The sequence below is a fragment of the Hevea brasiliensis genome, chromosome 2 (assembly GCF_030052815.1).
Source record: "Hevea brasiliensis isolate MT/VB/25A 57/8 chromosome 2, ASM3005281v1, whole genome shotgun sequence".
In the NCBI taxonomy this organism is placed as follows: domain Eukaryota; kingdom Viridiplantae; phylum Streptophyta; class Magnoliopsida; order Malpighiales; family Euphorbiaceae; genus Hevea; species Hevea brasiliensis.
This window is the reverse complement of record NC_079494.1, coordinates 93,171,594-93,187,093: the sequence shown is the minus strand read 5'-3', so window position 1 is coordinate 93,187,093 and position 15,500 is coordinate 93,171,594.

Below are 15,500 nucleotides of genomic sequence, written 5' to 3'. Positions count from 1 at the left end.
CTGACCAGAACTAATTCAAATTGTTAGCTAAATTTGGAACATCAAAACTGCCAGAACCAATTTATGCCCAGAAATTTTGGGAAGTGACCAATCCAACCAGTTATGGTAAGAATGCCATAACTTGAGTTACAAAATTCCAAATGGAGTGATTCAAAAAGGGAATTAAAGAAGACACATAAAGGAACAACTTTCATGAAGAAAGTTTAGCTAAATTTCCACTGTAGATTGGTCCAATGGAACAGTAAACATAGATTATGAAATTTGGAAAATTTGAAATAACAATCAGTGGGCTATGAATTGAGTTTGGCAACTAACGCCAATAAGTATAAAGTTCAAAATGTGGTATCTTAGTGGAATTAGAATTAACAAATCTATTATGTATGAAAAAATCAACATTTGTGTATGAGTAGTAACTATCAAACATAAAATACAAGAATTAAATAATTAATTTTGTAATATGCCCTAGTATGCTTAGAATGATTGGTTTGGATAGGTTGGCATGCCAATAGGGTTTCGATTTGCAGTACTACCTATGACTTTATGTCATTCTGTAATTTATGGTCTTAATGGCCAATTGTGAAAATATGGCTTTTGGCCATTCTGATACACTGGATACTTTCAGCATTATGCCCGTCTATTACTATGGCTTGTTAGCTGTTTTGTTGAACACTGGGAGACACTTTGTGACCGATGGTGTGACGGCCTGAGGTACTTGATACCCAGTGCCAGTTTACCCGTTTATCCAGTTCAGTCGACTTGTATAGGTTACATGGGCAACTAAAATAAGACTTAATAAATTATTACCAAATAAGGAACACATAATGTAATAAAAATTATACTATTATGAATAATTATCATAAATTCATTCTGCATGAAAAGAATAATATAATATCTGCATATTTATTTGCTTTGTTTATTTTTGTTTTATTTTTGGCACCACTAAGCTGTATTGCTTAGTGCGTCACTGTTTGCCACGCGTAGGTACTAGAGACACTAACAAAGAGCCCAGCAGACCTTAGACTGGGTGAGACTATAGATCTATATTGAGTCTAGGGTCACCTCCATTACAGTGCATCTTTGGTAGGACCATTAGGTTCCGTTTTGTATTTTGTATTCTACATTTTGTAATAGACATAAATTTTGTTTTGTAAATTATAAACTCATGTAATTATGTGTTGATGTAATTATCTGTAAATTTTATTAATTAATAAAATCTGAGTATTTCTTTATGAATTAAGCTTGAGTATGATATGAAATAAATTGAGTTTCGAAATATTGAGATTTTTGAGAAATTGTGAAATTGTGTTGGTGGTTGACTAGAATTGATGATATGATTATATTTAATGTGTTTTTAATAGGTTCAGAAGAACTGTTTTTCCAATTTATAGCCGGCACTCTGCCGGATTTTCTGTAAAATTTTTGGAAATCCCGAATTAATCAAAATTTCAACGAATGACATAAATGTTAGAAATTTCACCTAAAAACTTTTTAATCGATAATATAAGAATTGGAAATTGTAATAAAATAAGATAAAATGCTCTGGCACTCTGTGTGACATGTGATGCTCGGCTATACTGTAGACGGGTAAGGATGTCACATTTAGTGGTATCAGAGCACGATTTAGGCTTTTCTGGGTCTAGATAGAGTGCATACCATTGCACTGCATTTGTAAGAGTTGAGGTGACACTAATGCAATTCTATTTATCTTTGATTGTTTTGGTACCTCACAGGGAGCAGTTGATGAAGAGGTCGAGAGTCGTGCTCCACCCATGGCAGAAGTTGGAGGTAGGGGGGAACCTACTCCATCAGCACAAGAGGCACCTGCACAGCCTTCGCAGGCCATGTTTTAACAAATGGCCAAGTTTTTCAGACAAATGGCCAGAGTTATGCCACCGATACCATCTCCAAAACAGAAGTCCCATATGGAGAAGATCAGAAAATGGGCTGTGGACTTTTTGGGAAAGAAAGAAGATGACCCCGTGGCAGTTGAGAATTGGTTGGATAGAACCAGAAGGGTACTGAAGCAACTCTACTGCACCCTAGAGCAGAATCTGGAGGGTGCTGTGTCCCTACTCTAAGATGATGCATATCAGTGGTGGGACACAGTATCCAGTGAGGTGCAGCCAGATCAAATAACATGGGACTTCTTCCTTGCAAAATTCAGAAAGAAGTATGTTGGCAGTGTATATTTAGAAGAGAGAAGAAGAGAATATATTAGTCTGAGGCAGAGGCAACTATCAGTGGCAGAATATGAGCAGGAATTTGATAGATTAAGCCTGTATGGAAGGGCAATAGTACCCATAGAAGCTGAAAGATGCAAAAGGTTTGAAGAAGGATTGAATGACAACATCAAGATTATGATAACAGCTTTGGGGATTTCAGATTTTGCAAAACTGGTGGAAGCTGCACTGAAAGTAGAAAGAGTCAGAATTAATGAGCAGAGTAGAAGGGAAAGACAATAGAAGAGAGTTTCGGGTTAGACCAGTGCATCCTTTGCTCCTGGTAAGAAGTTCAGAGGTCCTCCTGCCCAGAGTACTAGTCAGCCACAAGGTTAGGGCCAGTCCCAAAGGCCCAGATCTCAATTCACACTAAGGAGAGGCTAGTCCACACCATCAGTGGGCAGCTCTCCAGGGATGGTGTTCAAGGGACCAGCCACAGTAGTCTCTTCAGCGTATCCACACTGCCAAAGGTGGCATAAGGGGAAATGTTGGCGAGTGATTGGGGGTTACTTTTGGTGTGGGACAGAGCATCAAATCAGAGATTGTCCAAGGAGGGCTGCTACAGCTACTCTAACATCAGCAGATAGGCCTACCCCTACAGCTCCAAGGGGTAGAAGGCAGGGTAAGCCTGAGGTAGCTGGTACATCACAGAGGCCGGCAACAAAGTTAGTTGAGAGGCTAAAGGCCAGGGCACCTACAAGGGCATATGCCATGAGACCTCAGGAGGAGCAGGATACTCCAGATGTCATCAGGGGTATGTTCTCCCTCTACAACACATCTGTACATGCATTGGTGGATCCGAGATCCACCCACTCATACATATGCATCAAGCTACCTTTAGAAAGGGGAATCCAAGTAGAGGAAAGTGACCAAGACATTCTAGTCACTAATCCACTAGGTCACAGTGTGGTAGTGAATAAGGTGTATAAAGGTTGCCAATTGAGGATTCAGGGGTATGAGTTCTTGGTAGACCTGATTGAATTTCCTTTCCATGAGTTTGATGTGATCTTGGGAATGGATTGGCTATTGCATCATCAAGCAATAGTTGACTATAAATTAAAGAGGATTTCTCTGAAAACTTCTAACAATGACGAGATAACAGTTGTAAGGGAAAGGACAGATTTTTTTGTCTAATGTCATCTCAGCCACTGTTGGAAGGAGACTGATCATGAATGGTTGTGAAGCCTACTTGGCGAATGTGGTTGATACCAGAAAAGCTAAATCTAATCTCCATGAAATTCCCCCTATGAATGACTTCCCTGATATCTTCCCTGAAGAATTGCCTGGTTTCCCACTAGAAGGAGAAGTGGAATTTGCCATTGAGGTACTGCCAGGTACCGCACTAATCTCCATTGCTCCTTATAGAATGGTACCCACTGAACTAAAGGAGCTGAAAATCCAGTTATAGGAGTTACTAAATAAGGGGTTCATACGCCCCAGTGTGTCACCATGGGGAGCTCCTGTGCTATTTGTGAAGAAAAAAGATGGGACTTTGAGATTATGTATTGACTACCAGCAGTTAAATAAAGTAACTGTGAAGAAAAAGTATCCATTGCCAAGAATTGATGATCTGTTTAATTAATTGAAGGGAGCAGGGGTATTTTCCAAGATTAATCTCAGATCAGGGTATCATCAGTTGAGGGTAAAGGATGCAGATGTGCAAAAAACTGCATTAAGGACTTGATATGGCACTATGAATTTCTGGTGATGCCGTTTGGGTTGACAAAACCAGCAGCTTTCATGGACCTTATGAGCCGTATCTTCCATCCATACCTAGATCGATTTGTAGTGGTCTTCATTGATGACATTCTGGTATATTCTAAGGATAAAGTAGAACATGATGAGCATTTGAGGATTGTTCTGCAGACCTTAAGAGAAAAGAAGCTGTATGCTAAGTTGTCCAAGTGTGAATTCTGATTGAGTGGGATTGCATTCCTTAGACACATAGTATCAGCTGATGGGATTAGAGTAGATCCTAAGAAAATTGAAGTACTGATGGAATGGAAGCCTCCCAAAAATGCAACTGAGGTCAGAAGCTTCTTGAGGCTAGCTGGTTACTACAGAAGATTTGTGAAGGGGTTTTCTCTGATAGCTACTCAATTGACCAAGTTGCTACACAAGAATGTGAAATTTGACTGGAATGACAAGTGTCAAGCCAGTTTTGAGAGGCTAAAGGCTATGTTGACAGAGGCACCAGTATTAACACAGTCAATGTCAAGAAAAGACTTCGTGGTCTACAGTAATGCCTCACATAATGGGCTAGGGTTGAGGCTAGGGTGTGTATTGATGCAAGAGGGGAAAGTGGTCGCCTATGCTTCCAGGCAGTTAAGGCCACATAAACAGAACTACCCTACTCATTATCTGGAGCTAGTAGCGATCATATTTGCACTGAAGATATGGAGGCACTACTTGTATGGGGAAAAGTGCTACATTTACACAGATCACAAAAGTCTGAAATATTTGCCAACCCAAAAGGAGCTCAACCTTAGACAGCGAAGATGGATTGAGTTCCTGAAGGACTGTGACTGTGTAATTGACTACCATCTTAGGAAGGCAAATGTGGTTACTGATGCCTTGAGCAGAAAATCTATTACAGCACTGAGATCTTTGAATGCTCGTCTGTCCTTGGCTTAAAATGGAGCTATCTTGGCTGAGTTGCAAGTAAGGCCAAACCTACTGTAGCAAATTCAGGAGGGACAAAAACAAGATGAGAAACTAATAGCTATTTTGGGGAAAATCATAGAGGGGAAGGAGACAGAATATGGAGAAAGAGTGAATGGGTGTTTGTACTACAAAGGAAGAGTGTGTGTACCAAATAATGAGAAACTGAAGACCAGCATTTTGAAAGAGGCACACACCAGTGTTTATGCTATGCACCTTGGAAGCATAAAAATGTACCATGATCTGAAGCCTCACTACTGGTGGCCTGGTATGAAGAAGGACATAGCCGACTATGTGACAAGATACTTGACATGTCAGCAAGTCAAGGCAGAACATTAAGTTCCATCAGGTTTGTTGCAGCCTATAAACATACCTGAATAGAAATGGGACCGGGTCACTATGGATTTTGTTATTGGTCTACCTCTCACCCAGAAGAAACATGATGCAGTATGAGTAATAGTGGATAGGTTGACCAAATCAACACATTTTTTGCCTATTATGACTGACTACTCACTGGAGAAGCTAGCAGAATTGTATATCAGTGAGATAGTTAGACTGCATGGAATCCCACTTTCCATCATATCTGATAGAGACCCGAGGTTTACATCTAGATTTTGGAAGAAGTTGTAAGAAGCCTTGGGCACACAACTGCTAGTAGTATGCCCTAGAGCATATCATTTTTGTATGTATCTTGTATATATTTTATTAATAAAATGCAATTTCACTTTTCTGTTTACATAATCCATTTATGTGTAATTAAAAAGGTCCATTGATATTTTGTTAGAAATTCTATTATTAAGTTGTTAAGAATACGAGCGACAGTATTTCTAGTACAAAGTATCATAAATTGGATCATAATCGAGGATACTTCACAAAGGACATGACTTATCTAGAAAGATTTTAATCATGTTTGTTCCCAAAGTATCAATATGAGATATAAATAAGTTGGAGTGGTGAGTCTCATGCCACATAACAAACATGATAGGCACTTATACGTGATAAGTAGGCCGAAACAGTAACGTTTATGACAAGCACATAGAGTTTACTCTTGTCAATGCATTGCTATATATCATATCAGTGCCTATAATTTTTAGACATGAGATAACACAGTTATCTTATATATAGGTGGTTTGAGTTTGATACTGCTTTCATACTCATACTGTGTGTGGGTATATGGGCATGTGTTGGCTCCTAGTAGTTATATATGGAGATAGGTGTTGATCAAGATGGAATCCATTACCCTAAGTAAATAGGGATAAAATCCTATGTTCATTTAATTGTTCTTGATGATTTAAGTTCTTGGCCAGGACAGATAGATTTAGTCAGAAAAGAGTTTCTAACAATAAAATCTAATTAATGAAGAATTAAAATTAAAAGAGAATATAATGTTCATAGCGAATAGAGTTTGACATTAACCATGACTCTAGCTGGAATTGGGATTTTGTAACGAAGAGATTCTAGTGCATGGTAACATATGATTAAAGGTTCATTTAAGGTATTCCTTATAACTGATTGGGTGGCTATGGCATGCTATGTTAGGTGTCAACCATGGTCTATGAGATACCTGAAATGATTTAGAGAAATCATTTATGATAAGAAAGAGTTCTAATGATATTAAGAAATAATATCATTTCTCATTGCCAATAAGTAAAGAGCCTAGTAAGTCACACATCTACATAAGTTAATCACCAAGTAAATTATAATTTAATTGATTAATTAAAAATTTTAATTAATTAATTAATTAATTAAATAGGTTTGATTTGCAATAAGATTGCAAGGTCTCTAGCATGACTTGAAACCAAATCTAGGTTATTGGATATATAGCATAAATTAAATTTATATTTAAATTGTTTAAATATGAATTTAATTGTGAGAAATTAATTAATGAAGATTAATTAATCAATTAATTTATATTTGATATAAATTAATTTGAAGAGGAGAAATTATAATTTTGGGTTGAGAATTCAAATTAAAAGGTAAGGGTAAATTGGTCTTTTCACATGGTGACATGTAGCACCATGAGATGATGACACATACCACCATACAAGCTTGCCACTTGTCTTCCCATGATGGAAGACCACTTTTTTGTGATTTAATTAGAGCTTGACACTTGGCTTTATGAGATTAAGTCAAACAAAAGCAAGGTGGGATCTTGTGGTGACATGTGGCAAGGAGTAAGTGAGAGTTGACTTTAGTATAAAAGGCAAAAGGAAGAAAGAGAAATCAAATTTTCTTCTTCCTCCTTTTCATTTGGATGGCAACCTTGCTCCCTTTTCTTTTCAATTTTTCTTTTCTTTAATTCAAAAGGAAATTGTTGATTTCCTTTGAATTAAAAGTGTTAGAAAGTGTTTCTAGTTCACTAAACATCCATTAACCCTCACTAAAGCATAAAACCCCATCTTCAAGTGGTTAGCAAGGGTTGGGAAGCAAAGTTTGGGGCTGCCATTGCTACCATTGGTGAGCTTGTGGTGGACAAGCTAGAGGGACTACAATTAGAGTCCTAAAGGCATCCTAAGGAAGAGAGATTGATTAATTGTGCACCTTGGAGGTTAGTACCCAAAATCCCTCTTTTAGTTTGGGTTTAATAAATTAAATTCCTAAAGTTTAATTCTTGATAGCAAATGAATGTTTAATGCATGCTAAAATGTGTTTTGGTATGCTTTTGGGCATTGGAAATTGATTAGGCACATAACTCATCAAGCATGATAAATGTAACCCTAGATTAATTTTTGAAATTCAAGGTTCTAATGCCCTAAATTCTATGCTTCCTAGTCTTCAATTTGTATTAGAGCCACTATATTTGCCATTAGAATTGATTTTGAGGCTTAATTGTGTGATTGGGTTCAGTTTGGGTTGATTTGAAGTTGGTTCGGATCAAGAAAACCCTAGAAATATCGAACTGCCACAAGAAACACGGCCTGGACCGTGTTCTGGATTTTTACATGGCCTAGGGTGTGTTTCCAGCATACATGGGCATGTTAACACGCGCCCAGGGGCATGTCGTTCAACACACGGCCCGTGTCCCTCGTGCACCTCACCCCGTGCCGAAGATAGCGTTTACACTGGGTGCCCGTGTTTTGGCGTGCCTTAGGCCATGTAAATGTTACATGAGCTTTATTTTCGTTGAAGGGGCATGTTGGGCTTGGTTTTTGGGCCAATTATACAATTGTTGTATAATTTAAAGCCCATAATTAAGCCCAAACCTAATTAAATGATTTAATTGGGAATTTCAATCACACAAATAATTTATGAAAATTGTTTTCATGGAATTAAATTTGGAAAAAGTTTCTAAATTTAAATTTATTTGAATAAGATTCAAATTTAATTTTTAGTTGAATATATGATATTCAATTTAATTTTAAGCATGTATATTTTATTTAATTGTTAAATTTTAAATATGCATGATAGATGATCATGAACAATAAAAGACCAATGTGATTGGATTCATTTCTTTTATTTTCTTTTGGGATGTAAAATAATTAATTTTATTTTAGTGACATGTATCATAAATGTTATGATAACTTAGGATGTAATTTCATTTATTTAAGGACTTTAAAGTCCATATTCTTGTATATTCACCTTAGTATGCCAAGGGTTACAATGTAATTGGATTGCAAGAAGAACAAGGAGGTCAAGAGAATTGGTGGAACCAGTGGGAGGAGATCAAGATCAAGGGTTGATTATGTACTCCTTCAGCAATTCTTGTAAAATGAACGAATGAAATACACCTAGGAATGCCCTGATTTAATTCTTGGTAGCTCAGAATTGAATCCCTTAGAAAGTCCATGATCATACCATATTATTTGTTTATCCATGTATGCATGAGATGTGTATGAATGTATATAAGTATGAGATATGTGCATGCCAACTAGATAATGTGCAAAGTGAGGCCATAATAGTAATTAAGCCGACCACAAAATCTTCCAAACAAATGATTAAGTTGGAAATGGTATAATTATGGTAATTATATCATGGACCTCCATTGAGACAATTATTTTAAGAAATTTTAAATGCTTGCATTATTAGCTATATGAGCTTGGAAATGATGCATTTGTTTAAGAGATTTTCTTAAGAATAATTGTTAAACATAAGATATTGTATGTAACACTCCTATTTACATAGCCGGGTATATTTCACTGTTTCGGTGACCGGTGTCGATCAGGATAATTAAGGGGATTAGAACTACATCTAAGACAACTAGATAAGCCCTAAATACAAATAATTAGTAATTGTCAATTAGTTAAGTATAAATAAGAAAAACAGAACATAAGAAGTTAAATGAGCCGAGAGTCACAGCGATGGGTGACCTTCTTGGGAAGGACTGCGAGGTTGATTTAAACTCAAATTTCGAACCGTAAAATGTGATGCTGCAGTCCTTAGGACTATTTCAAACACAGTGGATCAGAGAAAATCACGAAAAGAGTTTTTAAGCAGGTCAAATAATTAAGTCAGGGATCCGAAAGAAATATCAAATAACTTGCAAACCGGATCAGACCGGCGAGGGGCAAATTGGTCAATTCACCCCTAGAGGTGACTCATGACCTAACTATCCAATAAAATGTGAGAAATTAAATTTGTGAAATATATAATTAAATTGAAGAGGTAAATGAAAAAGAAATGAAAAAGAAATGAAAAATCAAAAATAAAAAAAGTTTATAACATCATTCTAGTGAGGTAAGCGTGACATCATAAATATAAATATAATTATTATTTAATTAAATCACTTTTATGGATAAATATCTAATAGAAATTAAAAAGAAAAGAAAAAAAAAAGAAGTCTTCTTTTTCCTAGGTTGCCGCCCCACTCCTCTCTCCCTCACTTCATCCTCAATTAAAGCTCATTTTGAGCTTGAAGAAACCCTAAATTCAACCATAAAAATTTTAAATTCCTTAGTTAAAACTTGTGTCTGAGCTTTGAAAAGTAGATTGGGAGTAAAGAAATCAAGCAAAGGTTGAAGAATTGGAGATATAAATTCTGCTCACTTAAGGTAAGTGTCAATTAACCTTGAGTTAGTCCTTTAGCTTTTGAATTGAGTTAGATTGAATGGAAATGGTATGAGAAAACCTGAAGAAACATGTATGAATTATCAAATTGAAATTTCAACAGCCTTGGTACCCTAGAGTTTGATGGTGTTTAGTTAGGTTAAACATGAAATGTTAGTGAATTAATGTTGTATAGGTGATTTGTATGTTTAAATTGCATGAATTGAGCTAAGCATGAAAATTAGGGTTTTGGCACCTAGGGTTTTGGGAGGAAAAATGTGAGAATTAGCCAAATGATTTGTTTGACCTTCTTGAGTTGGAAAATGGTCATGTATGACCAATTGTGGTGTGTAGGATGTGTTAGAATTAGGTTTAAATTTGGATTGTTTATGGTCATTCTGCAGGCAGCATGACCAAGGTCCCTTTCAGGGACCAAAACTGAAAATTGACTAACCTAATTGGTGTGAAGCCAATTGGGAATTAAACTAGACACAAAATGGCACATTTTTAATTTAGGAATCATTCCCAGAAAGTGACCATAGCATAGTGAACAAATTGGCCAAATCCGGATTAGGCAAACTGACCTGTACAAAAATGACTAAATGAACAGTATTTGTTCATTTGGCTATAACTTGGGCTAGGCAAGTCGAAATGACTTGAAATTTTATCAGTAGAAAGCTGAGATATAGCCCTACAACTTTCATGAAGAACACAAGTCCAAATTATGCCCTTAACCAAGTCATTTAGCCACCCAAATTTAGTGGCCTAAAACTACCAGAACCAAGTTTGGTGCCCAGAAAATCTGGGTTAGACCAATCCGGCCAGCCATGTTCAAATAGCTATAACTTGAGCTACAAAACTCCAAATGGAGTGATTCAAAATGGGAAATAAAGTTAAGACAATAAGGAACAACTTCTATGAAGAATACTTAGCCAAATTCTAACAGCAACATGACCAATGGAACAGTGCAAAATAGGACACCAAAACTGAAAATTTGCAATTTTGCCTAAAAGACTTAAAATTTGAGAAAAGAACCAAAACCAACAAATTAGGTAACCAAAATGTGGTATGTGAGTGGAAATAGAATTCCCATACCTATTAAGCATTAGAAAGTCAACAAATTGACTTGAATAGTATCATGAATAGTAACTTCGAAATACAAATTTTAAAGAACGTTAAGTTTAGAATATTAAAGCTAGGTATAACCAGATTTGAATTTATTTTTGGAGTTATGATAAATTGTGATACTGAAACACTATGAAACTGTGTGTTTCAGTGGAAAAGAATACCGGGAAAGAATCCGAGACATCGAATTAAGGCCAAGAGGCGACTTGTATAAGGTTTGTGCACAACTAACTATTTTGTTACTTTTCACTTCTAAATTGATTTGAACAAGTTTATTTTATGACTTATGATTTTGTTGTGTTGAGAATTTTAACTTATTAAATGAAATTGTATAATTTAAATATAAATTTTCTTATGCATTTAAGGATTTATTGCATGGTTTTGAGGATTGTAAATTTTAAGTTTGATGTGTTGCCAACCTTGAGCATAAATTTATGATGATTCAATGTGTTAATGGTTTATAAACACTTGGTAAAAAGAAATTATTTTGAATATGATTTGAAACCACAGTTGACATGGCAATATATGTTGTGAATTCTCATTAGCTTGTCTAGTGAGATATTTCCTTCACTAGATGGGGTGAGTTCCTTCCTCTCTGGCTTACCAGTTGGGGAAGAGTTTGAATGAATACTCATATACACTAGCTAGTCTTTGTTCCTCCCTTTTAGCCTCGGTTATTGGGAGAGTTTGAAATGTCATGGTGTACAACACGACATCTATTTGAATTTTGGGTTATGGGTTCAACTGTGTGAATTATTGGCAACGCCCTTTAAATTATGCATAGTTTGATAAATTGTGGTTGAAATAAATAATTTGTCAGTGATTCAAAATATTTTTGTATTTTTTTTCAAGATTTAAAAGAAATGTAGATAAATAATTACTATTTGATCAAAATGTTATTCAAATGAATAATTTGCATGAATGAAAATATTGATTTCTGAATGTTATGAATTTTGAAGAATTTAGAAATTTTAAATTTTTATTTGTTATGAATTGTAAAGCACAACTTGTATTAAGTTTTAAATTATTAGTTTGTGCACCATTGAGTTCACCACTCAGCGATAGCTTTGTATGCTGTCGCAGGTGAAAGAAAATATAAAGCAGCTGAGGAAGATTACTGAAAGACATAGTGAGACTATCTTCGAGTATATCAAAGGTATACCCTTATACTTTAGATTTTGATGTAATTCTACAATTATATGTATGAAATTTCCTTTGAGCAGTTGTACCAACTCTTTTGTAATATATTTTTGGATTGAAATCAAATACAAATTATTGTAAGGTAACCTCGAGATTTTATGTATTTATAAAGTTTTGCACTACTAAATTTTTAATGATCTCATGAATGTAAATATTAATTTTGTTACCTTAATGAGATGTTTCAATGTTTGATTTAATTTAAACGGTGTACAGAGTTGCTTGTGCTGATTTGTGAAATGAGATTGAATAATGGAGTTGTGATTGAGAAATATATTGGGAGTGTTTTTATTTTCAGGTTTTGAAGAACTGTTTTCTCAAAATACAGACGGCACTCTGCCAAAATTTTTGTACAAATTACAGAGATTTTAAATATCTAAAAATTAGATTTATGTTTAGACTTTAAATAAAGGTTTTTAATATCTGAAAAAAAATTTTACCCGCCAATTTAAAAATGAACGAAAATTATTTTAAAATCCCTTGTAGTATATTTAATGGGTTATCGGTAGGCGAAGTACGGTAATTCATTAGGAGTACTACAGGAGCATGTTACATCTTACGAGGAGTAGGGTGTGACATTGTAAGTATGTAAATAGTTGGTGGCCAATAATGGATGTGCCTAAGGTCATTAAAATTATTTGCATGCCTATTAGCTCAATGGGATCAACTTAACTAATGCAAGATAAATCAATAATGGATGTGCCTGAGATTTTGAGCATTAGGGGCCAAATAAATGATTGAACCTCACATGAGCTGTGATGGGCAAGGAGTTACTCACTTATAGTTTATTGTGATTCCAATAATGGATGTGCCTGAGGATGATCAATAAGACTATAAGAATTCAATCACCCACTAGAAATCAATCTAACTAGGATTTCCGTTTCCTACTTTGGAAGTGTAGGATTCGCCAAGTTAGTGGAAGGACCAATTTAATTAAAAGACCATAATCATTTTTGTTAATTACTTGATACACTTACAAATTAATCTTGTTATTTTTGTAGTTTATTTTCTGATAATAATGAGCACACAACAACCACCACCATCTAATATCCTTGTGAGTATACTTAATCATAATAGGTTGATAGGACCTAATCTTTCTGATTAACTCAGAAATTTAAAACTTGTCCTAAGCCTAGAACGTATTGGATATGTTCTAGATTCAAAGATTCTCGGTCCCTTACCTCTAGGGCCCACTCTAGAGGAATCAGAGACTTTGGAGAAGTGGAAGGAGCATGATATGAGAGCCAAATGTTACATGCTTGCTTCTATGACTAATGAGTTATAGAAGCAACATGAAAACATGCAAAGTGCAAATGAGATCCTTCGTCACCTGTAGGAGTTATATGGTGAGCACAGTAGGAATGCTAGATATGAGATATCTAGACAGCTATTCCGCATGAGGATGTCAGAGGGACAGAATGTAGGAGATCATGTCCACAAGATGATTCGGCTTATTGAGCAGCTGGAACATCTTGATTTTCACATGGATTTCCAACTGCAGACGGATTTGATCCTTCAGTCCCTACCAGAGTCATTTGGGAATTTTGTGACAAATTTCTATATTTCTAAGTAAGAGTGCACTTTGGCTGGCTTGCTTAACATGCTGGTTATTGCCCAAAAGAAAATGCCGAGCAATAAAGGAAAAGAGGTGGCTTTCGTTGTATCTTCTTCTTCTACTGGAAAGTCTAAGAAGAAGAAGGGCAATGAGAAAAAGAAACCTCAAGTTCTTGGACCTTCAAAGAAGATAGCCAAACAGAAGGGCAAGATCGAAATTGACAAAGGAAAAGGAAAGTGTTTCCACTGCTAGAAGAATGGGCACTGGAAGAGAAACTGCCCAGAGTATTTTGCTTCTCTGAAGGACAAGAAAGATAAAACTTCAGAAGGTATGTCTATATCTTGTTATTTAGATTCCAATGATGCTCATAGGTCATCTACAGCATGGGTTTTAGATACTTGGGCTAGTTCTCACATTACTTTTGATATGCAGGAACTAGCAAGTAGTAGCAGCTTGCAGTCACGAGATGTTAGACTCCGGATTGGCAATGTCTCAACTGTTGAAGCTTTAGCCATAGGATCTAAATCTTTATACATGTATGGACATGTTTTGTATTTAAATAATATTTTGTATGTACCTGATGCTTTTAAGAACATCATTTCTGTATCTAGTTTGACTAGACATGGTTATGAATTTTAGTTCACAAATGATGTTTGTAATATTTATTTTGGAAATGAATATGTTAGCTCGGGTTATATGCATGATGGACTTTATTATTTGGATAATAATGTTAAATACAAATATAATGCAAGCAATCTAAATGAATGTAATACCATAATGAAAATCAACTCAAGTTCAAAATATATTTGGCACTTAAGATTTGGTCATATTGTCACACCCTACCCCTCCAAAAGGCATAACATGATCCCGTAGTATACCTAATGAATTACCAAACTTCGTCTATTAATAAGCCATTAAATATACTATAAGGGATTTTAAGCATTTTCTTACTTCTTTTTACAGTGGTGAGCACTATTGACAGGTGTTAAAATTTTTCTTTTACTAAAGTGAAACCAAATAACAATTTAAAGTACTAATAATTTCTGTAAAAATTTTGGCAGGGTGCCATCTATATTTTGAATAAAACAGTTCTTCCAAAAAACCTGTAAAAAGCACTTCCAATATGTCTCTTCAATCCCAAACTCCAAAAATAGTTTAATACAATAAATTTCTCAACATTATCAATTCAGTTCAATAATCAATTTCCAGTGTTTTCAAAAGATGAGATAAAAGAAATATGTCACAATATTTTTACAAGCCAAAATAATTTACAATTTTAGTTTACAACTGCTCAAGACCAAGTACAATATATACATACAGTGCACATATATTACAACAAAAACTACACAATATGGTATACTCGATATACCCGGCGAAATCTCAAAATGTAGCACAAGCAGCCTACTCTGCTGCTCTATCCATCTGTTTACCTGCGTCAGCAATGAAAAGCTATCGCTGAGTAAAATTTACTCAGTGGTGCACAATAACAATTTAAAATGCGGTATGTAAAACTTTTATTGATAATTTACAATTCAAATAATTCACAATTTCATGTCACGATTTTCAAAGCTCATATAACACAAATTTGATCAAACAGTTGAATAATACAGTGTTGTCAATCAATAACACAACTTAGGTCATGACACAAACTTTTCCGAACATGCCGTGTTGTACAGCACGACAAGGCATACTCACCCCACTAATCGAAATCAATGAGGGAGGTAGCTATCTAGCTAATGAGAACTCATCCATACTCACCT